This window comes from Phyllobates terribilis, unplaced genomic scaffold (genome assembly GCF_046119375.1).
Source record: "Phyllobates terribilis strain yellow unplaced genomic scaffold, ASM4611937v1 Scaffold_244__1_contigs__length_2968133, whole genome shotgun sequence".
Taxonomy (NCBI): domain Eukaryota; kingdom Metazoa; phylum Chordata; class Amphibia; order Anura; family Dendrobatidae; genus Phyllobates; species Phyllobates terribilis.
In genome coordinates this window covers 875,050-900,606 of record NW_027363004.1, presented here as the reverse complement: position 1 = coordinate 900,606, position 25,557 = coordinate 875,050, and the positions used below count along the sequence as shown (strand labels likewise).

The 25,557-nt window shown below is 50.5% G+C and overlaps 1 long non-coding RNA gene across 2 annotated transcripts; it reads left to right on the top strand.

Moving 5' to 3' along the window:
* Positions 1–23,498: 23,498 nt before the first annotated feature.
* On the top strand, positions 23,499–25,038 carry LOC141217698 (uncharacterized). Of its 2 annotated transcripts, none has more exons than XR_012286498.1 (5): positions 23,499–23,670; positions 23,762–24,130; positions 24,212–24,347; positions 24,427–24,588; positions 24,835–25,038. It is a non-coding gene; the product is annotated as an uncharacterized lncRNA (long non-coding RNA). The 2 variants fall into 2 exon arrangements; XR_012286497.1 differs by lacking the exon at positions 24,835–25,038 and adding an exon at positions 24,659–24,721 and having other exon boundaries at positions 23,502–23,670.
* Positions 25,039–25,557: the final 519 nt, after the last annotated feature.

Below are 25,557 nucleotides of genomic sequence, written 5' to 3'. Positions count from 1 at the left end.
TAGTTACAGCTTACCCGTGTCTGACAATCATCATCTCATACGTCTGGATCATGTTCTCCAGGAAGACCTTCTCGGGCTGGATGTTGTGTCCAGCACAGCTCTCCTGTGCGCATTCCAGTAAATCCTGAGCAAAAGGAAGGTAAAATATTTCATCAGTCTGTTTACAGTGGATCCAATTAGAGGTGGGAGAATACATTTTCAGGACCCAGATCAGTATTCTGTGGCCGCTGGACGGGACCCCTGAGAGCCGCCTCTTAGCTGCCGGCATCCCCGGCTCCTCTTCTGATTATATGGCCTGGTGTACATCATGCTGCAACCATAACGTCATGCCAGGCCGGCTAATCTGAAGAAGAGCCAGGGGGCAGAAAGAAATAAGGTGGCTCTCAGGGGTCTCATTCAGTGCCCACCACTGACCTGATGTCACGCACAGTGTAGGAAAGACAAAGTGCGACACAAAGGGATGAGGGGAAGGGAGCCCAGATACTAGGGAAAGGGGGAAATGGAAACCTCCTAGGCTGATCTGCAATCACCCTGTCTCCCCTACCCACTCTATATTGGTTCCTCACCAATTGCCGCACAGGAACCTATCCCTGTATTTCCTTAGCGCTTGACCCTGGATAGGGAAGGGGGGTGAGCACTATTCGATCCCCACTGACAACTAAAGACAGCAAGGGGAGACAGACACAGGGGAAGTAGCTTAGCTTGAGTCGACTTCAGAGAGATGGCACACACATCCTCTTAGCACCAGAGAGGAAGTAAGAGCTGCACTTGCTCCAAGCCTTCACAAGGGGTCATGTGAATATCACTGGCACCTCTGTGTAGCAACCTGGAAGTATTTAAACACCCAGGCCTGATTGTCAATTAGAGCAGGAGGGAGGTAGCCGCTGGGTCCTACAGTGAGACCGCTAAGAAGATGTCTGTAATGCCAAACGAAGGAATCTCCTGCAACTAACTGCAGGGCGACTGTCTGTCACATCTGATGCACCCATGACACCTGGCCATTGGATCAGTCTCCTGCGAATCGATTCATTCATCTAAAAAAAAATGTCTCCATAACCTACAACTAAACTAGCGATAAATCACTCACAGATGTTTTAACCATTTGTTTTCTACATCAGATCATCCTGCATTGGAGGTATAAGTGAGCCCCCTTATCTCTGGTGCCCCTGTGCAGCTGCCCAGGTTGCACTAATGGGACCGGACGATGAGTGACAAGGTCATGTAACCCAATTCCAAAGCAGTGGATCAGGATCGGGTGATTTCAATGGGATTGGTCTACCATCTACTCTGTATGGGGGCGTCATGACAGATTATGTTGGGGACATAAAAATCGGGCGGATGGAATTTAATCACCCGATCCTTACTTTCTGACCCTGAAATTAGCAGCTGCCATAAGATTCTGGCAGCGACTCTGTCATAGAGAAAACAGGAGCGAGCATTCCTGAATATGGGGGAGTCGGGAAAGATAACTGTCATCCAAGTGATAGCTGGCCAGCTATATAGGACCTATCACTTGCCATTAATATGCAATTTTATTACCTGGTGTAAATGCCGCTGTTCTCCTGAATCCGGTGTTGTTTTTCTTTTGCTCCTGCGCCTCTCCATTCCTGAGATATAGCCTCTTTATAGAAATCTAGTTCATAATTTTTAATAGCCAAGTGGGCGTGGTCATCAAGTCCTCTCTGTGGGAGTGACTCGCCCCCTGGGCCGTGGGGCACTCGGATCCGGGCAATAGGGGGAACGATGGGAGTAGTAGTGGCAACCCGGTTCCGTGGCTCAGGGTGGTCAGGCCAGTGGTAGTCCGTTACGTGTTGTTGGTTATGTCCGACTACGCCACCCGTGGATTGCGGTTATTAGGAACCGCCGCTGCATGCAGACCGCTGGGGCTGATGAGGTGTGCAGCTAGGGTAGTGTGACTCCCCACGGGAAGAGTGCGGCCCCAGGGCAGTATAGTGGATGGTGGGAGTGATGGTAGTGAGAGTCCCAGTGATGATAGTGCTGGAGGAGCAAGGAGCACACAGACAACTGGTTGCAGTCCAGGGTCTTTACTAAACAGGTAAACTGACCCACAAACAGTCCCAGCTAGGAGGGGACCTGGATGTCTGAGAGCAACGGGGAAATTGGCCCTGGTCAGGGTGAGGGTGTAGGCCTACCGTGCTTTCTGCGCTCCTTCTGGCTATCTTCTCCTCATAGGATAACAGCCCACGTTTCCGAGCTTTCCGTGCTTTCTCGCCTGTATGGCCTGCGACGTGGGTTCCTTTCTGCTCCCAGCCTTGTATGGCTTTACTGGTCCCTTCGGTTGTGGCAGGGCCTCCAGGCTTCTTAGGCCAAGGAATGTACAGTCCCTTGCGGACTGGTTCTCTGCTGGGGGATGTGGAATCCTTCCAGCCTCAGACACCAAAGTCTGGTAAAGTAAGTCTTTATCTGCCAAGACAGGCTCTCTTCGCCTCTTGTCTCTGGCTGGTGGCTCTCTCCTACTGCCACACTTCCTCTTAGGTGCAATCAACTTTCTGTCCCTGCTCCACTCTGGGACACGTCTCAAAGCTGAGACAGGCAATCCAGTTCTCCCTAACCCTGTCCTCAGTACCAGCTTTTATAGGGGCAGCCTGCTCCCCCTACTGGCCTGAGACAGGAGGCATTGCATGCTAATGTTCCCCTGACTAGAGAACCTCCCCCTTGCTCTCAGACACAGCTTTAATTACACTTGTGGCATCCAGGTAGGGTGACACATTCCCCCCTAGTGAAATTTAGTACTCCGGGACAAAACAATAAACAAAGACAATATGCACAACAATAAAACATTAATAGACAGACGACGCACAAATTGAATTCTTTAGGTCACAGTGTGGTCTGTGACCGGGTGTCCATATCACCAAAACAACGGGGAGCCTTAACCAGGTGGGGGTCTGTCCTACCCCAAGTCCTTCACAGTCTTAGTTCATTCCTGGGTTAGGCTCCGAACGCAGTCCATACAAGGTCCCGGTTATAAAAAGTCCATAACCTGTGAATCCTTACGGTAACTGCAAGAAACTGAAACACACTATCAATAAACATGCAGGTAACTTTGGCAAACAATTCAACATTTGGCAACAGGGTTATTTACAATTTTTAGTACACTCTATATTCTCCAGCGAGCGGGTATCTGCCCCTTTGTGCTCCTGGTTGACCTACGTAGCCCACTGTCTGGTGGTGGACCAACCTGGCTTTCCCCACTAGCGTTAGGGGTACAGCTACCAGCTGGGTGTACAGGTAGGGCAGGCAGCTGTCTGCGGGTCCTTTGGCTCACCGCAGGCATGGCAGGCTCACTGTCAGCAGAGGGTTGACTCTCCTGGGCTGCTGGTACAGGCTCTTCTGCCTCTGGAACCGCTTGCTCCACTTCACCTTCCGGCTCTGGTGTTGGTTGTTGCTGGGCCGGTTGCAGGAAATGCAGGACAGGTACCATTATGGCATCATTTATGCGAGTCCAGGACTGAGGGAACTCTCCGAGAACGGTGCTGATCATTTCTTCCTTGTCCTCTGCGGGTTCAAGGTCACTCTGATCCTCTTCTGCACTACGGAGTTGCTCGGGGCATCTTTTGAGGTGGTCCCTGGAGACGACACTAGTGGTTTCTCCTCCGTCCTTGGTGATTACGCACACCTTTGGGTTGTCGTGGTCAGACTGCAGTACGGTGTAGGGTTCCCTTTCCCATTGGTCGTCCAACTTATGTAGCCTTCTTTTTCGCTTTAGGACTTGTTCACCAGGTTCTAGGGGACTAGCAGGGGCGTGTTGATTGAAGAGTCTTTCTTGCTTCTCTCTCACCTGCGCCAGGCTCTTCTCCACACTCTCCTGTACCTTCTTGTACTGCAGTTGCCTTGCCGCATCCCAGTCCGCATCCGGGGATGTGTCCTCAGGTATTAGGACTCCCATCTCCAGGTCTACGGGCAGCTTACCTGGTCTAGCTCGCATCAGGTAAGCCGGGGTGCAGTTTGTAGCGTTCACCGGGATGTTGTTGTACATGTCTACCAGGTCCGGCAATTTTTCTGGCCACAGGCTGCGTTCCTCCAGGGGCAACGTCTTCAGGAGATCAATGACTATATTGTTCATCTTCTCACACATCCCGTTGGTTTGGGGGTGGTAAGGCGTTGTCCGAATCTTCTTACAGCCATAGAGGTTGCAGAACTCCTGGAAGATTTCAGCTTCGAACGCTGGACCCTGGTCTGTCAGGACCTGTTCCGGATACCCGTGTGGACGGCAGAAGTATTGCTGGAAGGCTCTGGCCGCTGTTTGGGCTGTCAAGTCCTTTACCGGGACCACCACTAGAAAACGGGAATAGTGGTCCACGATTGTCAGGGCATAGATGTATCCTGACCGGCTGGGAGCCAATTTGACGTGGTCCAGAGCTACCAGCTCAAGAGGCTGCGTGGTGACGATGGGCCTCAAGGGTGTCTTCTGGCTGGTGCGGTCCTTCCTCCTCAGGTGACAAGGGCCACAGTCTCTGCACCACTTTTCTACAGCTCCTCTCATGCCGACCCAAAAGAACCTTCCTCTTAGCAGGAACTCCAGTTTCTTCCAACCGAAGTGCCCCGCTCTGTCATGGTAAGCTCCCAGGACCATAGCTGCATCCCGCCTTGGAACCACGACTTGCCAGGTCAGCTCGTGTGTCCGGTGGTTGACAATCCTTCTGCACAACTTGCCTTCGTAGAGGAACAGCTTGCTCTTCTCCTTCCATAGCTGCTTGGCTTCCTCTGGGGCATCTGGATCTAGGCGGGCGTCTTCCCGGGTCAGCAGATCTTTCACCAGGCGGACTGCAGGGTCACTATCTTGGGTCTCGGCCCAGCTGTGGTGAGGTAGGGGATTCATCATCACAGTTGTTAGATCCTCCTCCTTCACGCGGTGAGAGTGTTGAGCGGCTCCATACCGGTGAAACGCGGGGAGTTCTACCTCCTCCAGCTCTTGTGGGTCTTCGTCACCTTCAGGTAAGTGAGGCATCCTTGATAGGGCGTCCGCGTTGGCGTTGGTTTTGCCTGCCCGGTACTTGATCACGAAGTCATAGTTGGAGAGACGGGCCATCCACCGCTGTTCCAGGGCACCCAGTCTTGCATTGTCCAGGTGTGTCAACGGGTTGTTGTCCGTGTACACGGTGAACTTTGCGGAGGCCAGGTAATGCTTGAAGCGTTCCGTCACGGCCCACACCACCGCCAAGAATTCTAGCTTGAAGGAGCTGTAATTCTCCGGGTTCCTCTCAGTGGGCCTCAGCTTCCGGCTGGCGTATGCGATCACCCGTTCTCTGCCCTGTTGGTTTTGGGACAGTACGGCTCCCAGTCCCACATTACTGGCATCTGTGTGGAGAATGAAAGGCTGGCCATAATCAGGGTAGGCCAGGATCTCATCCCCAGTGAGGGCCAACTTTAGCTGGCGGAAGGACTCCTCTTCCGGTTTATCCCACTTGAAGGGTGGCTTTTGACTTCTGGACTTGGACTGTCCGATCAGGAGGTCCTGCATAGGAGCTGCCATCTTAGTGAACCCGGGGATGAACCTTCGGTAGTAGCCTACCAACCCGAGAAACTGTCTCACCTCTTTGATGTTCGAGGGGCTTGGCCAGCTCTTGATTGCGGTGACCTTGTCAGGGTCGGGGGCCACTCCTTCCGCGCTTACCACGTGCCCTAGGTACTGGACCTTTGGTTTCAGCAGGTGGCACTTCGATGGTTTCACCTTCAGGCCATAGCCTGCCAGGGCTTCGAACACCTCAGCCAGGTGCTTGAGATGGTCCTCGTAGGTCTTCGAATAGACGATCACGTCGTCCAGGTAAAGGAGGACCGTCTCGAAGTTTCGGTGCCCTAGACAGCATTCCATCAGCCGCTGGAAGGTCCCTGGTGCGTTGCAGAGCCCGAAAGGCATACAGTTGAATTCGCTCAGTCCCATCGGGGTGGTGAAGGCGGTCTTCTCCTTGTCAGCCTCTGCCACAGGAACCTGCCAGTACCCGCTAGTAAGGTCCAAAGTAGAAAAGAAGTTAGCAGATTTTAGTGCGGCTAAAGACTCTTCTATTCTAGGCAGCGGATATGCGTCTTTGTGGGTGATACGGTTGATTTGTCTATAGTCCACACACATTCTCATGGTGCCGTCTTTCTTTTTGACCAGAACCAAGGGGGCTGCCCAGGGGCTACAGCTGTCTCTAATGACCCCAGCTTCTTTCATCTCCCTTAGCATACCCTTGGCGTTCTGATAATGTGCAGGGGGTACAGGTCTGTGCCTCTCTTTTATTGGTGGGTGGCTCCCTGTGGGGATGTGGTGTTCTATCCCTTTTACTCTGCCGAAGTCTAGCGGGTGCTTACTAAAGACTCTCTCGTACTCCTGTACCACCCGGTAGACTCCTTGTTTTTGGTGCAGGGGAGTGGAGTCAGCACCCACGTGGAGTTTCTGGCACCAGTCCTCCTTTTGTTTCTGGGAGCCATTACCCTCCGCCTGAGGAGATGGAGGCAAGGGTTCCACGGCCCTGATAGCTTGGTGTTCGACAACAAACAGTTTGGCGAGTGTAGCGTACCTGGGTAAGTGTACTTCCCTCTCCCCAATGTTGAGGATGCGGACGGGCACCCTCCCATGACGGACATCAACCACCCCCCGGGCTGTCAAAATGGTGGGCCTGCTGTCTGAGTACACGGGTTCTACCATGGCTTGGTAGTCTCTACCTCTCAACCCGATTGCAGTCCGACACCAGATCATCATTTCACTTTTGGGAGGCATGGAAATGGGGAATGGATCACTGAGTCTTACGCTACCGATCTCACCACCAGACAGTTCTACCTGCTGCCGTCTCATCAGGGCTTTTATCTCCTTGTTGAGGACTCTCTTTTGGCTGGAACTAGCATTCACCGCCACCTGTTGTAGAATTACAATTACTTCTGAAAGACAATTTTCAATTATGTTAGTACCCACAGTTATTTTAGGGTGACTTTCATGACGGTCAATGTCCACAATAATCACTCCCTGTGCCGGCAGTTCAACTTTACCAATTTTAATGGTCATCTCCTTGAACCCCATCTGCGGCACGGGTAAGCCATTACTGGCGATGATGCTCAAGTTACTGTCTGGATACCGTGTGATATCAGCATCAGTCCAATACTGCTTAAAAAGTACATAAGGGATAGTGGTTACTTGTGACCCAGTATCCAGCAAGGCGCTCATGGGGATACCGTCCAGCACCACGGGTAAAACCGGGCGCCCCCCAACGTACTTATCACGCCAATTATAAGGGCCTGGTGATCTTATGCCTGGGGGTCGGCCCTCTGCCCCAGGTTGGACCCGTTTAAATTACAGTACCTGGAAATGTGTCCGGGCTGGTTGCATCGACGGCAAATGGGCTGTCCATCCTCTGCGTAGCGGTCTGTGGGCCTCCCTCGGAACGACGGGATCCTCCTCTGTTGACGCCACGGGACATCCTCCGGACTTGAAGCCAGCTTGATGGGTCTTGACGGGTCCACTTGCAACGCCGCGACGCTCCTGGTCAGCTCCTGGACTTGGTGGTGCAGGCCTTTCGACGGGGCCTGTGCATCAGCCTCCACGGAGTCCATAGAGGAGGGCGCCGCCTCCTGGTGGTAGGTGAGAGTAGGGCGTTTATAGCGCCACTGGTTGCAGATTCACGGAGCACCCTTATGGCCCTGTCCTTAAATTGGGCAAAGGTCAGGTCGGGGTTCTGGAAGAACATGAGGCGCAGCTGGGCCCTGTGGGCGCTGGACAGCAGACCCTCTATGAATTGCTCTGTTAGCAGCTTATCGGTTTCCTGCACACTGCCAGGGTCAGTTTGTTGAATAGCCCTCAAGGCTTGCTGCATATTTAGGGCATAGTCTCTGATGCTGTCCTGTGCCCGCTGATTACATCCATAGAACCTCATTTTAATTTCAGCGGAGGTACGTGTATCAAAGGTACCCTGCAGCCGGGCCAGAATACTCATTCACAGTCCCTTTCTCCTCAATGGGCCATGATTTTACCTCCCTCTGGGCTGCGCCAGTTAACTGCCCTGTTAGTATGCTGACCTTCTGTTCCTCTGTCAGGGGGTAAACGTGGAACAAACTGTACAGCCTTTCCTTGAAGTCAGTTAGGGCATGGGGCTCCCCTGAGTATTTGGGCAGCCAGGCCGCTCCAGGGATGTAGGGCAGGGAAAAGGGCATCACCGCTGCTGCAGCTGCGTTGGTGGTAGTGGGCGCCTCTGTGTCCGACATCTTCCTCCCACCTAGTTAAGCGTGGCCTACCTTCCGACGATCCTCTTCTGTAGGCCGCGGCTCCGCTGCTGCTGCTATGGACGAGGACCTGGCGTCGCGTCTTGATGACGTCAGCGTCGCTCTCTCTCCCTTCCAGGACCTTGCGCAGCGTCGGTGCGTGGGGCGGAGCTTCGGATCTCGCACGGTTTTGACGTCCACGCCCCTCTTCTTCCCGCGCGGCGTCCTGAAGATGGCGTCCGATGGCGGGAAACAGCTGCGGATGGCGGGAAGACGGCAGAAGACGGCGGGAAAAGGTCCAAGATGGCGTCTGATGGCGAGAATCGGCTCCGGATGGCGGGAAACGACTCCACAGGTAAGTTACAAAAGTCTTTTTCAGGCACGCAGTACCCGGTGGTTGTGGGCACGAAATCCTGCCGACTACGCCAAAGCTGACTCGCCCCCTGGGCCGTGGGGCACTCGGATCCGGGCAATAGGGGGAACGATGGGAGTAGTAGTGGCAACCCGGTTCCGTGGCTCAGGGTGGTCAGGCCAGTGGTAGTCCGTTACGTGTTGTTGGTTATGTCCGACTACGCCACCCGTGGATTGCGGTTATTAGGAACCGCCGCTGCATGCAGACCGCTGGGGCTGATGAGGTGTGCAGCTAGGGTAGTGTGACTCCCCACGGGAAGAGTGCGGCCCCAGGGCAGTATAGTGGATGGTGGGAGTGATGGTAGTGAGAGTCCCAGTGATGATAGTGCTGGAGGAGCAAGGAGCACACAGACAACTGGTTGCAGTCCAGGGTCTTTACTAAACAGGTAAACTGACCCACAAACAGTCCCAGCTAGGAGGGGACCTGGATGTCTGAGAGCAACGGGGAAATTGGCCCTGATCAGGGTGAGGGTGTAGGCCTACCGTGCTTTCTGCGCTCCTTCTGGCTATCTTCTCCTCATAGGATAACAGCCCACGTTTCCGAGCTTTCCGTGCTTTCTCGCCTGTATGGCCTGCGACGTGGGTTCCTTTCTGCTCCCAGCCTTGTATGGCTTTACTGGTCCCTTCGGTTGTGGCAGGGCCTCCAGGCTTCTTAGGCCAAGGAATGTACAGTTCCTTGCGGACTGGTTCTCTGCTGGGGGATGTGGAATCCTTCCAGCCTCAGACACCAAAGTCTGGTAAAATTAAGTCTTTTCTCTGCCAAGACAGGCTCTCTTCGCCTCTTGTCTCTGGCTGGTGGCTCTCTCCTACTGCCACACTTCCTCTTAGGTGCAATCAACTTTCTGTCCCTGCTCCACTCTGGGACACGTCTCAAAGCGGAGACAGGCAATCCAGTTCTCCCTAACCCTGTCCTCAGTACCAGCTTTTATAGGGGCAGCCTGCTCCCCCTACTGGCCTGAGACAGGAGGCATTGCATGCTAATGTTCCCCTGACCAGAGAACCTCCCCCTTGCTCTCAGACACAGCTTTAATTACACTTGTGGCATCCAGGTAGGGTGACACAGGAGTCTTCAGGAAGGCCTTGCCCAGTTGGCTTAAAGGGCTAGAGGAGAGTGACAGATGTCAGGAACGGAGAGGAGCAGGAAGAAAAGAAAAACAATGCCGGAGTCAGGAGAACAGCGGCATTTACATATTTATGGCGAGGGACAAGTCCTCTTTAAGTCTTGGAAAACCCCTTTAAGACACTATTATATTTTAATACCTTATAGTCGGCTTTCGGAAGTTGAATGCCAGGGAACAGGTCGCTGGTAATCCCATTGAACAGAGGAATATCATGAGACAAAAATTTGGGTTCGTTTACATCCTTAATTGACCGCAAGAGCTAAATAGAATGAAAAAGGATTAAATGATAAAATAATTCATATACAATATGACATGAAACAATATTAAAAGTGAGGAACCCCATTACAAAGGAGCAGTCAGCTCTTGTGGTATGTCTGTATTAGTAAAGAATAGTATTCTCCAAAAAATAAGGATGAAACCTCTTTTCCTAAAACTCTACATTGTATCGTCCCTCTGTTATACCTCCTGGAAATGTATGTGTAAATGATATATAATGTATATATAATCTATATAGGGGACAACCCTATACAATCTGACTGTGCCCAAACGGTGGTGACATTGTCAGACTGTGTAGGGTACTCGTTATTGACAGATTTCAATTAATTCCTACATTTCCAGGAATGATAAAAGAGGAATGGAACGCTGCTGAGTTGCACTAAAATATGCTGCAGAATTGTTTTTCTATAGGGAATAGATGTGGCCTCTGTGTTGCACTGTTAATTGCCGGCTGCAGAATGAGTTAAGTAAGATACTGTCAGTGAACTCGTTTTTGCTGGCTGACGGGGAGTTTGTAAATGTTTAGAGGTTTTGCGTGCAGAAAACCGTAAGAATAAAGGCAGATCTCCGCAATCAGAGCATAGTTGGGGACCATCATTGCTACAGTCCGGAAAAGAACCTGAAATGCGCCAACCAGATGGGTCAGTCTACAAATGAAACTAAATTACTGTAAACTAGGCATAGAGCCGGGGAACCCATTATGTCCATTTACACTATCCTCCACCCCAGACCTAAAAGTGATGTGTCTATTCCACATCAGAGGAAAGTCAGTCAAAGTGTGGTTAAAGGGGTATTCCCATCTCCAAGATCCTGTCCCAATATGTAATAGGTATAATAATAATGTTTGCAAATATCTCCAATTAGAAATGTAGTATAGTTTTTCTGATTAGCTATGTTTCTTACCCCCATGTGCAGGACATTGCAGTAGCTTAGGTATCCATGGTTACGACCACTCATAGTAACAGTTAGTTACTTGCTAGTGGTCGTAACCATGGATACCTAAGCTACTGCTATGCCCTGCACATGGGTTAAGCAACATAGCTAATCAGAAGAACTATACTACATTTCCAATTGGAGGTATTTGCTATTAATATTATTATTACACCTATTACATATTGGGATAGAATCTTGGAGATGGGAATACTCCTTTAACACTTTCCAAATCTCTCTCCACACCTCTACTGTGTCCATTTTGGAAAATAGGAGAATGGGACATCAATATTAAGGAGCTTGCAGAAATGAGGGCATCAGGTGTTGTGATTATACATAGGAAATGTACAATCTCATATAGGTTTGGGGGAGAATAATCCCTTTGATGAAATCTTATGTTTCTTTTGTAAACCTAGTATTTACTTGAAAGTTTGTGAACCCCTCAAAAATTTCTGTATTACTGCATAAATTTGACTTAACCGCTTCGCGACGGCCCACTGTAGATAAACGTCGGTGCTGCCTGGGCTCTGTGCAGCGCCGACGTTTAAAAACGGTGGGTGGTCCCGCAGCGCTCAGGACCCTGAGGGTCCTGCAAGCGCTGCGGGAGCGGTGCAGAGCGATAGCTCTGACAGGGAACATCATCGGGACCTGATTGGATCAGGTCCCAGTGATGTTAATGACGCGCCCCCTGGGCCTGTGTTGTGCAGGGGAACCCGGAACCGGGCCTGTTGTAGAATGCTGGGGGTTGTAGTCTCCGTGTGGCGGTGACCCGGTCCGTGCCCAGGGTGGTCAAACCAGTGGCAGTCTTAATGTATAGCAAATGTCCGACTACGCCACCCGTGGATTGCGGCAGCTGAGTATGGGATAACTCCCCACGGGAGAAGTATTGCCACAGGGCAGCTAATGTGAGAGATGATGGGAGTGATGGTGTGAGTGTCCCAGTGCTAATGGTGCTGGTGCGGCGAGGAACCACAGAGACGTGCGGTTGCAGTTTTCAATGCTTTACTCACAGTTGTTGTTCATGTCAATGCTGCAGGCGATGACTGCCCGAGCCGCGCTGCGTCCACCAGGCAAGGGACTCGGTCAACTCCCAGGTAATTCCAGAGTGTGGTTCAGAGCTCCCTTCTCTACCTTTCTCTGGCCGTCCCCACCAGTGACCCACCTTTGTCCAGCTTCCTCGGGCCTTCTGTTGGCGAAACCTCTCCCGGTTTCCCTGACCCTATACGGTATGCCTTTCTGGTGGATGTAGTGAGGGGTCGCACCAAGATGTGGTAACAACCTCCGGTCTTTGGCTGAGGAATCTGTTGCCTCCACCAATTTGGGTTGCGGTACCCTGTTCTGCCAACCCTTCACCCTGTATCTCCTCTGGGCATATGGGGTTCCTTCGGTCCTCGTGTCTCTGGGCCTTTCTCTGTGTTCCTTGCTTCCTTTCTCCTCTGTTCCAGTTCCTTTCTTACTTTCCTTTCCTTCTCCTCTCTCTTTCTGCTGTTTCTGGCCTCCACTCCAGGCCTGCCTCTGGAGCTGGGCCCAGATTGAGCCCCTGTCAGCCCTCTCTGGCTGAACTCCTGTCTTCTTCTCCTCCTCTCTGAACTGAACCGGACTGAACTCGACTCTGTTCTAAGATGGTGCCCACCTTATATACCTCCTTCTGACACCCGAGCCCAGGTGACTAGCAACCAATGGGCTGCTACCTATGCCCAGAGACCCACCCCTATCTGCTCCTACACCACTGGGTATTCCACCCCCTCCCCACTCCAGCCGGGGACAGATGCTGTCGTGCCTGCACTTCTATCTTGTGGGAGCACCGTTGAGCTGTCCCTCGGAAATGGGGTGTGTGTGGTGCATGCAGCTACTGAGTCCTGGTCCACAATCCATCCTTACCCGGGAGTGGAATACCACACCTCTGGTTTGAGGTTCAATACCCCTGTAGCAGCCGAGCCCTCGGGGTGCTACATTCCCCCCTGATAAATCACAGCACGTCCTCGGGCTGGAAAAGAGCAAAACAATTTAAACATACAAATTTTTAGAATGCATTCGTATATAAGACAATAACTATAAACCCATCCCTTTATGGGAGGCACTTTTCTCTTTTAACGTTGCTGGTACTCTTTTTCTTTTCTTTAACATTCTTCTGTCACTAGCTATGGTCAAAACTACCGGAACTCTTTTAGCATATAAAACATCACATGAAACATTTGCATTATTATTCTAGCAGCATATAAAACTTTTCAATATAAAACTTTTTCAAGTAGAACATTCTTGAGCTCTGGCCGCTGTGCAACTTGCGACCAGGAAAAGGTGCAACAGTCCATTTAATCTGCCTTGAGGTAGACGTTGCGGTTTTTGTATAAAACCAGTAGGGGGCGCTTTAGGAAGCGCAACTTTATACAAGGGTGGCCACTCTCAGTCCTCGACCAGTGGGGATAGGGGAATGGCTGCTCACAGTCCTCAGCCTGGTTAGGGATTAGGGGCACACAGATAACAGTCCTTTAACAGTTCCACATTAGTTCCAACGGGGACCACACTCCACTCAGCAACAGTTTCTATACCCTTACTGGTAACTATATACAGTTCCATTTTACCGTTAACTGGTAACGGTATCCTCCTGATGCTCCTTCCTCATAGTCTTCAGATCTGTCCGGATCCTCAGGGTAGTCCATGTCTGGGCGGTACCGCAGCTCCTCCTCTGTTAGACGGTGGACATGGAGGGCATACAGTCCCTTGGTGCCCTTGTGTAGCAGGCCTTGCGGCCGGGCCTGGAGAGAGCCGCTGTTGACAACGCCCGGGATCAGAGGGTGCGACTTTGGGCCTTTGCGCTGGCTGGTGGTGGCAGCGACCAGGGCTGGAGGGCTCGGCAGCAGGGCTTGTTGCGGGGTCTGGAGCAGGTCGGTGTTTGCAGCGCCCGGGATCGGCGGCTCCACCAGGGGGCTCGGGAGCAGGGTGACGCTGGCAGCGTCCGGGACAGGGAGACTCCTCTTACCTGCTCCCGCGACCGCTCCTGCATCACGCGTCTTCTCCTGGCGCTGGTCGGGGCCCGCGACGGCTTGGGCACTGCCGATGCTGGGCAGCTTGGTCTGCTGCCGGTCCGCCATCTTGCTCTCTGTTCCTGGTGTCCTCCTCCCCCCTGGTGGACCGTGGCCTACCTTGCGTTGATCTTCCTCCGTAGGCCGCGGCTCCGCAGTCGATCGTCGGGGTTGAGGACCTTGCGTCGCGCTCCTGTGACGTCAGCGTCGCTCCCTCTCCCTTTCTGGACCTTACGCAGCGTCGGTGCGTGGGGCGGAGCTTCAGATCTCGCGCGCTTTCGGCGTCCACGCCCCTCTTCTTCCCGTGCGGCGTCCCGAAGATGGCGCCCGATGGCGGGAAAACGACTGCGGATGGCGGGAAGACGGTGGGAAATGACCCAAGATGGCGTCCGATGGCGGGAAACGGTCCAAGATGGCGTCTGATGGCGGGAATCTGCTCCGGATGGCGGGAAACTTCGGGAAATGGCGGGAGACTTCTTTTCCAGGTACATGTACAATTTTCTTCAGGCACGCGATACCCGTTTGTGGCGGGTTGGTCTCGATCCTGCCGACTACGCCAAAGTTAACGCGCCCCCTGGGCCTGTGTTGTGCAGGGGAACCCGGAACCGGGCCTGTTGTAGAATGCTGGGGGTTGTAGTCTCCGTGTGGCGGTGACCCGGTCTGTGCCCAGGGTGGTCAAACCAGTGGCAGTCTTAATGTATAGCAAATGTCCGACTACGCCACCCGTGGATTGCGGTCAGTGGGGACCGCCGCCGCGCTGCAGACCGCTGAGGCTGATGTTGTTTGCGCAGCTGAGTATGGGATAACTCCCCACGGGAGAAGTATTGCCTCAGGGCAGCTAATGTGAGAGATGATGGGAGTGATGGTGTGAGCGTCCCAGTGCTAATGGTGCTGGTGCGGCGAGGAACCACAGAGACGTGCGGTTGCAGTTTTCAATGCTTTACTCACAGTTGTTGTTCATGTCAATGCTGCAGGCGATGACTGCCCGAGCCGCGCTGCGTCCACCAGGCAAGGGACTCGGTCAACTCCCAGGTAATTCCAGAGTGTGGTTCAGAGCTCCCTTCTCTTCCTTTCTCTGGCCGTCCCCACCAGTGACCCACCTTTGTCCAGCTTCCTCGGGCCTTCTGTTGGCGAAACCTCTCCCGGTTTCCCTGACCCTATACGGCATGCCTTTCTGGTGGATGTAGTGAGGGGTCGCACCAAGATGTGGTAACAACCTCCGGTCTTTGGCTGAGGAAACTGTTGCCTCCACCAATTTGGGTTCCAGTACCCTGTTCTGCCAACCCTTCACCCTGTATCTCCTCTGGGCATATGGGGTTCCTTCGGTCCTCGTGTCTCTGGGCCTTTCTCTGTGTTCCTTGCTTCCTTTCTCCTCTGTTCCAGTTCCTTTCTTACTTTCCTTTCCTTCTCCTCTCTCTTTCTGCTGTTTCTGGCCTCCACTCCAGGCCTGCCTCTGGAGCTGGGCCCAGATTGAGCCACAGCTCCCTGTCAGCCCTCTCTGGCTGAACTCCTGTCTTCTTCTCCTCCTCTCTGAACTGAACCGGACTGAACTCGACTCTGTTCTAAGATGGTGCCCACCTTATATACCTCCTTCTGACACCCGAGCCCAGGTGACTAGCAACCAATGGGCTGCTACCTATGCCCAGAGACCCACCCCTATCTGCTCCTACACCACTGGGTATTCCACCCCCTCCCCACTCCAGCCAGGGACAGATGCTGTCGTGCCTGCACTTCTATCTTGTGGGAGCACCGTTGAGCTGTCCCTCGGAAATGGGGTGTGTGTGGTGCATGCAGCTACTGAGTCCTGGTCCACAATCCATCCTTACCCGGGAGTGGAATACCACACCTCTGGTTTGAGGTTCAATACCCCTGTAGCAGCCGAGCCCTCGGGGTGCTACATTCCCCCCTGGTAAATCACAGCACGTCCTCGGGCTGGAAAAGAGCAAAACAATTTAAACATACAAATTTTTAGAATGCATTCGTATATAAGACAATAACTATAAACCCATCCCTTTATGGGAGGCACTTTTCTCTTTTAACGTTGCTGGTACTCTTTTTCTTTTCTTTAACATTCTTCTGTCACTAGCTATGGTCAAAACTACCGGAACTCTTTTAGCATATAAAACATCACATGAAACATTTGCATTATTATTCTAGCAGCATATAAAACTTTTCAATATAAAACTTTTTCAAGTAGAACATTCTTGAGCTCTGGCCGCTGTGCAACTTGCGACCAGGAAAAGGTGCAACAGTCCATTTAATCTGCCTTGAGGTAGACGTTGCGGTTTTTGTATAAAACCAGTAGGGGGCGCTTTAGGAAGCGCAACTATATACAAGGGTGGCCGCTCTCAGTCCTCGACCAGTGGGGATAGGGGAATGGCTGCTCACAGTCCTCAGCCTGGTTAGGGATTAGGGGAACACAGATAACAGTCCTTTAACAGTTCCACATTAGTTCCAACGGGGACCACACTCCACTCAGCAACAGTTTCTATACCCTTACGGGTAACTATATACAGTTCCATTTTACCGTTTACTGGTAACGGTATCCTCCTGATGCTCCTTCCTCATAGTCTTCAGATCTGTCCGGATCCTCAGGGTAGTCCATGTCTGGGCGGTACCGCAGCTCCTCCTCTGTTAGACGGTGAACATGGAGGGCATACAGTCCCTTGGTGCCCTTGTGTAGCAGGCCTTGCGGCCGGGCCTGGAGAGAGCCGCTGTTGACGACGCCCGGGATCAGAGGGTGCGACTTTGGGCCTTTGCGCTGGCTGGTGGTGGCAGTGACCAGGGCTGGAGGACTCGGCAGCAGGGCTTGTTGCGGGGTCTGGAGCAGGTCGGTGTTTGCAGCGCCCGGGATCGGCGGCTCCACCAGGGGGCTCGGGAGCAGGCTGACGCTGGCAGCGTCCGGGACAGGGAGACTCCTCTTACCTGCTCCCGCGACCGCTCCTGCATCACGCGTCTTCTCCTGGCGCTGGTCGGGGCCCGCGACGGCTTGGGCACTGCCGATGCTGGGCAGCTTGGTCTGCTGCCGGTCCGCCATCTTGCTCTCCGTTCCTGGTGTCCTCCTCCCCCCTGGTGGACCGTGGCCTACCTTGCGTTGATCTTCCTCCGTAGGCCGCGGCTCCGCAGTCGATCGTCGGGGTTGAGGACCTTGCGTCGCGCTCCTGTGACGTCAGCGTCGCTCCCTCTCCCTTTCTGGACCTTACGCAGCGTCGGTGCGTGGGGCGGAGCTTCGGATCTCGCGCGCTTTCGGCGTCCACGCCCCTCTTCTTCCCGTGCGGCGTCCCGAAGATGGCGCCCGATGGCGGGAAAACGACTGCGGATGGCGGGAAGACGGTGGGAAATGACCCAAGATGGCGTCCGATGGCGGGAAACGGTCCAAGATGGCGTCTGATGGCGGGAATCTGCTCCGGATGGCGGGAAACTTCGGGAAATGGCGGGAGACTTCTTTTCCAGGTACATGTACAATTTTCTTCAGGCACGCGATACCCGTTTGTGGCGGGTTGGTCTCGATCCTGCCGACTACGCCAAAGTTAACGCGCCCCCTGGGCCTGTGTTGTGCAGGGGAACCCGGAACCGGGCCTGTTGTAGAATGCTGGGGGTTGTAGTCTCCGTGTGGCGGTGACCCGGTCCGTGCCCAGGGTGGTCAAACCAGTGGCAGTCTTAATGTATAGCAAATGTCCGACTACGCCACCCGTGGATTGCGGTCAGTGGGGACCGCCGCCGCGCTGCAGACCGCTGAGGCTGATGTTGTTTGCGCAGCTGAGTATGGGATAACTCCCCACGGGAGAAGTATTGCCTCAGGGCAGCTAATGTGAGAGATGATGGGAGTGATGGTGTGAGCGTCCCAGTGCTAATGGTGCTGGTGCGGCGAGGAACCACAGAGACGTGCGGTTGCAGTTTTCAATGCTTTACTCACAGTTGTTGTTCATGTCAATGCTGCAGGCGATGACTGCTCGAGCCGCGCTGCGTCCACCAGGCAAGGGACTCGGTCAACTCCCAGGTAATTCCAGAGTGTGGTTCAGAGCTCCCTTCTCTACCTTTCTCTGGCCGTCCCCACCAGTGACCCACCTTTGTCCAGCTTCCTCGGGCCTTCTGTTGGCGAAACCTCTCCCGGTTTCCCTGACCCTATACGGTATGCCTTTCTGGTGGATGTAGTGAGGGGTCGCACCAAGATGTGGTAACAACCTCCGGTCTTTGGCTGAGGAATCTGTTGCCTCCACCAATTTGGGTTGCGGTACCCTGTTCTGCCAACCCTTCACCCTGTATCTCCTCTGGGCATATGGGGTTCCTTCGGTCCTCGTGTCTCTGGGCCTTTCTCTGTGTTCCTTGCTTCCTTTCTCCTCTGTTCCAGTTCCTTTCTTACTTTCCTTTCCTTCTCCTCTCTCTTTCTGCTGTTTCTGGCCTCCACTCCAGGCCTGCCTCTGGAGCTGGGCCCAGACTGAGCCACAGCTCCCTGTCAGCCCTCTCTGGCTGAACTCCTGTTTTCTTCTCCTCCTCTCTGAACTGAACCGGACTGAACTCGACTCTGTTCTAAGATGGTGCCCACCTTATATACCTCCTTCTGACACCCGAGCCCAGGTGACTAGCAGCCAATGGGCTCCTACCTATGCCCAGAGACCCACCCCTATCTGCTCCTACACCACTGGGTATTCCACCCCCTCCCCACTCCAGCCAGGGACAGATGCTGTCATGCCTGCACTTCTATCTTGTGGGAGCACCGTTGAGCTGTCCCTCGGAAATGGGGTGTGTGTGGTGCATGCAGCTACTGAGTCCTGGTCCACAATCCATCCTTACCCGGGAGTGGAATATCACACCTCTGGTTTGAGGTGCAATACCCCTGTAGCTGCCGAGCCCTCGGGGTGCTGCATTAACCCTTTGCTGTCTTCTATATGCCGCGATCTATAGTGATCGCGGCATATAGAAGACAGCAGGAGGAGAGGGGGTCGTATACTTACCTCTCCGAAGACCCCTGATACTTCCAGGACCTGACGTTACTATGGCAGCTGGAGGTCACAGGACCGCCTCCAGATCTGCCATATATGGTGTCCTGCCTGACTCAGCCTGCAGCAGAAGCCTGGCAGGAGACACTGACTGTGAAACAGTCTGCAGAGATCTCATGTAATGTAATATATGTCTATTACATTACATGAGATCAGTGATCAGAAAAATAAAAATTAATGTCCCATACAGGGACTAAGTAAAAATGTAAAAAAAAAGTAAAAAAAATGTTTTGAAATTGTTAAAAAAAAAATCACAAAATAAATAAAAATAAATAAATAAAATATTAAACCGATAAATCCGTATATTTATGCAAAAACAAAAAAAGTACACATATTTGGTATCGCCGTGTCCGAAACAACCCGAGCTATAAAACTGTCACACTAATTAACTCCTTCTATGCACACCGTAATTAAAAATAAATAAAAAACGGAGCAAAAAACTATGCTTTTTCCTCATATCGCCAAACAAAAAGTGGAAAAAAATGCGATCAAAAAGCAAAATGGAAATAAAAATGGTACCGCTGAAAACGTCATCTTGTTCCACAAAAAAAAAGCCGCCATACAGCTCCATTAGCCAAAAAATAAAAAAGTTATAGCGCTCAGAATAAAGTGATGCAAAAAAAAATTTTTTCTATAAAATTGTTTTAGTGTAAAAGCGCCAAAACATAAAAAAAATATACAGTACATGTAGTATCGCTGTAAACGTATTGACCCGAAGAATAATGCTGCCTTATCACTTTTACCACACGCAAAACGGCATAAAAAAACCCTCAAAAAACAATGAATTGTTGGTTTTTGTTAATTTTACCTCCCAAAAAATGGAATAGAAAGTGATCAAAAAATGTCACGTTCCCAAAAATGGTAGCAATAAAAATGTCAACTCGTCCCGCAAAAAACAAGCCGTCACATGACTCTGTCAGCTGAAATATGGAAAAATTATAGCTCTCAAAATATGGCGATGCAAAAACTAGATTTTGCAAAAAAAAGCGTCTTTTAGTGTGTGACAGCTGTCAATCATAAAAACCCAATATGAATCTGGTATCTCTGTAATCGCACCGACCCGAAGAATAAAGTAATCTCATCACTTATACCGCACGAGGAACGGCGTAAAAAATAAATAAAACCAATTCTTCACCTGCTACTGATTTGTTTATTATGTCTCCCAATGTGCTCACCACACATCTAGATAAGTTCCCTAAGGGGTCTAGTTTACATAATGGTGTCACTTGTGGGGGGTTTCCACTGTTTAGGCGCATCAGGGGCTCCCCAAACGCAACATGGCGTCTGCTAATTATTCAAGCAAATTTTACATTCAAAAGTCAAATGGCGCTCCTTCCCTTCCGAACCCTGCCGTGCGCCCAAACAGTGGTTTTCCCTCACATATGGGGTATCAGCGCGCTCAAGAGAAATTGCACAAAAAATGTTGGGGTTCATTTTTTCCCGTTACCCCTGCGAAAATAACAAAAATTGGGTCTAAAGTAACATTTTTGTGAAAAAAGTTAAATGTTAATTTTTTTCTTCCACATTCCAAAAATTCCTGTGAAGCACCTGAAGGGTTAATAAAGTTCTTCAATGTGGTCTTGAGCACCTTGAGGGGTGCAGTTTTTAGAATGGTGTCACTTTTGGGTATTTTCTGTCATAAAGACCCCTCAAAGTGACTTCAAATATGATGTGGTCCCTAAAAAAATGTTTTTTAAATTTTGTTGGAAAAATGAGAAATCGCTGGTCAACTTTTAACCCTTATAGCTCCCTAACAAAAAAAAATTTGGGTTCCAAAATTGTGCTGATGTAAAGTAGACATGTGGGAAATGTTATTTATTAACTATTTTGTGCAACGTATCTCTCTGATTTAAGGGCATGAAAAATTCAAAGTTTGAAAATTGCAAAATTTTCAAAATTTTCGCCAAATTTCCGATTTTTTCACAAATAAACGCAAGTGATATCGATGAAATTTTACCACTATCATGAAGTACAATATGTCACGAAAAAACATTCTCAGAATCAGGGGAATCCGTTGAAGCGTTCCAGAGTAATTACCTCATAAAGTGACAGTGGTCAGAATTGAAAAAATTGGCCCGGTCACGAAGGCAAAAACAGGCTCTGGCGCGAAGTGGTTAAAGCTACATCAGTCTGTGAGGTCACAAAGGAACTCAAGGTAACCTCTAAGCAACTAAGGGCCTCTCCTCACATTAGCTAATGTAATTGTTCATGAGTCCACCATCAGAAGGACAATGAACAACAATGGCGAGCATGACAGGATTGCAAGGAGAAAGGCAATGCGATTTAAAATGTCACTGCTAAAACTCACCTGGGCACATCAATAGGTAACTGGAATAATGCTTTGTGGAAGGATGAGGCCAAGATAGAGATTTTAAGTGAGAAGCTATATGCTTGCAGAAAGAAAATACTGCATTACAGCATAAGAACCTCCTATCATCTATGAAACACAAAGATGGTAATCGTAACATGCTTTGGGCCTGTTTTGCTGCACTTGGCCAAGGACGGCTGCCATCATTGATGGAACAATGAATTCTAAAATCTATCAGCAAATGCTAAAGGAAAATATCAGGATATCAGTTCATGTACTGAATCTCAAGAAAACGTGGGTCATGCAGCAAGACAATGGCCCAAAGACACAAGTCGTTCTACAAAAGAATGGTTGAATAAACATAAAGTTTTGGAATGGCCGAGTCATAATCCTGAGCTTCATCCTATAGAAATGTTGTGGAAGGACCTGATGCAAGGCACTGGGACTCTTTACCTTGAGGTTATCGGGCAGCTCAGAACGTCCCGCGTAGCCAGAATTCATGGTAATGGCTACGAAGCAATTTGGGTTAAGCTTCAGTTCTGTTCCTTCGAAGTTGAACATGTCCATCTTCGTCTGGATGGCTCTCTGGATGCGGAGAATCTGTTGGGCCACCATGGACAACACCTCCAGCTCAATACGGTTAAACTCATCAAAACACGACCATTCTCCCGATGATGCCAGCCCTTTGAAAAACTAAAAAAAAGTATATACAGTACAGACCAAAAGTTTGGACACACCTTCTCACTTAAAGATTTTCTGTATTTTCATGACTATGAAAATTGTACATTCACACTGAAGGCATCAAACTATGAATTAACACATGTGGAATTATATACTTAACAAAAAAGTGTGAAACAACTGAAAATATGTCTTATATTCTAGGTTCTTCAAAGTAGCCACCTTTCGCTTTGATGACCGCTTTGCACACTCTTGGCATTCTCTTGATGAGCTTCAAGAGGTAGTCACCGGAAATGGTCTTCCAACAATCTTGAAGGAGTTCCCAGAGATGCTTAGCACTTGTTGGCCCTTTTGCCTTCACTCTGCGGTCCAGCTCACCCCAAACCATCTCGATTGGGTTCAGGTCTGGTGACTGTGGAGGCCAGGTCATCTGGCGTAGCACCCCATCACTCTCCTTCTTGGTCAAATAGCCCTTACACAGCCTGGAGGTGTGTTGGGGTCATTGTCCTTTTGAAAAATAAATGATGGTCCAACTAAACGCAAACTGGATGGAATAGCATGCCGCTGCAAGATGCTGTGGTAGCCATGCTGGTTCAGTATGCCTTCAATTTTGAATAAATCCCAAACAGTGTCACCAGCAAAGCACCCCCACACCATCACACCTGCTCCTCCATGCTTCACGGTGGGAACCAGGCATGTAGAGTCCATCCGTTCACCTTTTCTGCGTCGCACAAAGACACGGTGGCTGGAACCAAAGATCTCAAATTTGGACTCATCAGACCAAAGCACAGATTTCCACTAGTCTAATGTCCATTCTTTGTGTTCTTTAGCCCAAACAAGTCTCTTCTGCTTGTTGCCTGTCCTTAGCAGTGGTTTCCTAGCAGCTATTTTACCATGAAGGCCTGCTGCACAAAGTCTCCTCTTAACAGTTGTTGTAGAGATGTGTCTGCTGATAGGACTCTGTGTGGCATTGACCTAGTCTCTAATCTGAGCTGTTGTTAACCAGCGACTTTTAAGAACCCAGAATATAAGACATATTTTCTGTTGTTTCATACTTTTTTGTTAAGTATATAATTCCACATGTGTTAATTCATAGTTTTGATGCCTTCAGTGCGAATTTACAATTTTCTTAGTCATGAAAATACAGAAAAATCTTTAAATGAGAAGGTGTGTCCAAACTTTTGGTCTGTACTATATAATCAAAAGGTGTCAGCAGAACATCGGTTGGAGTCAGTTTATTATCTGCAATGGAGCAGCTTAACATTGTATGTACCTTTGACATTGCTATGTAGTCCAAACCATCAGAGCAGTTAAAGACCACACACTGCATGGCCAGCGCCTTGGCCAAATCTTTGGTGGTCTCAGTTTTTCCTGTGCCGGCCGGACCTTCTGGAGCTCCACCAAGATTTAGATAAAAAGCACCGATCTACCAATGAAACATGAAAGAACTGGTATGAGACAGCCGTCAGCTGTCGAAACGCGTTGGAATTGACTGACCCAGCAGAGAAGGCGCCCACAGGCATCCGTCCCGAATATACGCTGCACACCACGTGTCAGCTCGTCTCTCTGCCTCTCGCGCGCTTCCAATAGAACGCGCCCCCTCACCTTCTCCGCCCCTCCTCTCCTGCTCCACTTACCCGGAAGCCCGCGAGTAGCGGCGGTCACCGGCCGGGACCCCGCTCTCGCCCCGGGCCCCACAACTCCTTGACATCTCCGCAGGACTACGGACCGTAAGTACTCTGGGCCACGGCCCCCACCGCTTATGATACACGCCACCACAAGGACCAAAACCACACATACTCACCTCTTTATTACCGACAGGATTCCAGGAACGCGGCCTGCCTGACTCCACACGAGTAGGGACCGTGCCTGAAAACCGGACTCCACAACCATAGACCTTGCCCGGATATCTACTACACAGCCTGCCACCAAAGCCTTCCACCTACTTGAATATACTTATCCAGACCAGGCCTCCTGCCACATTTGCAGCCGGTCCCCTGCTGCACCTCAGCGTCCAGGGACAAGACCCACTGCTACTTAGCCAGTAAATTACTCAGCCAGAGCCTCCTGCTGCACCTACCACTAGGCTGAACCCTCTTGCAGAACCTCCTGAACACCTTCCCTTGATTTAGGCCTTCAGCCACAGATAAAGAAGGTGACTGACCATTTCACACCTGGACCCTAAACAAGGTAATCAACCGGGCTTACTTATATTGTGGCTTATTGTTTGTATACCTCAGCTCCTAACTCTCCCTCCCCATCTATATACAGGACATCAATTATCCTTGAGTGCCACAACGCCCCCTATCACCCGGCAACCAGTAGCCTCCTACTACATCTCTGCTCAGAGACAGATACAATCCAGAGCCTCCTGTTGCACCCCTGGATTACTGATAATCACGCACAGGTAAACATCTAGGTTTACCACACTGTGGACTATTCCTGTATTCCTCAGTTCCTAACCCTTCCTCCATATCTATATACAGGACATTGAGTATCCTCAAGCGTTACTACGCCTACTGGCAATCAAAAAGCCCCCCTGTCACATCTCTGCAACAAAGTGAGATACAATCCAGAGCCTCCTGCTGCACCCCCCACTGAGGGAGTGCTAACAAGCAATCTCCAAAAGCAGAACAGCTCCTCCGTGGGTAAGTCGCTAACCCCACTATCTACCTACCCAGAGCTAACAGCACTAACCCCATATCATTAAATCTCCAGGAGCATAACAAAGCGTTCAGGACCACGCCCCACTCTAAGAATCCTGACGGACCACAGCCCTAGAGCACACCTGCACTTTACCCACTCTGATACCTGGTGAGTAACAGATCCACAGCCAGCTAAGCATATCCAATACTAGAGAACAATAGCCCTAACCAAACTCCTCTTCTTTCCAGGTACCAAGCCACCACAGGCATTTTACCACACCAGATTAACCGCTGGATTTTACTATTTATTACACCTTGTATACCATTAGTTCTTTTACCCCAATCGAAATATTGTTGTCTACACTCGTCTTTTAAATCCTGTATTAAATCCTGTATTTTATTAAGTTTTTATTGCTAGCATCCAAACAAATAAATCTTATTTTTATAAAATAATAGTACTCTTCTCCTGATCTCTTTTTCACTACCGATAGCGCGATTTTTACTATAGAACTGGTATGAGATATCAATAAACTTTCTAATAAGTTTCATGCATCATACAAAAGTCAAAAAGATTTCTGAGCATAACCCATCACATCATAGCAGAGTCCGCTAGCATCTGTCAGTGAGCGGAGTGATGACCAGGCGTGGGGAGTCGCCCAGGTACTCATAGGCGGACTTCACATTGCAGTTGATGATTCGCACTCTCGCATTCTCATTCTCCCAGTAATAGCGGAGTTGGGCAAGCCACTGGAAGTCTGTTTCATGAGAAACTCCTGAGCAATGTAGGTAAAGATAGTCAACCTCTAAGACACTGCAGAATCACAAGGGAGAGTTTCTAAAGGGAAGGCAAATGCACATACATTATAGGACAAAACTCCTAGTCACCGAATTCTGCTTTTTTCATTTAGTCCCATTGCCCACGGTGTATAACATCCGGACTCTCAGCCCCCAGTTTATAAAATCCGGCCTCTC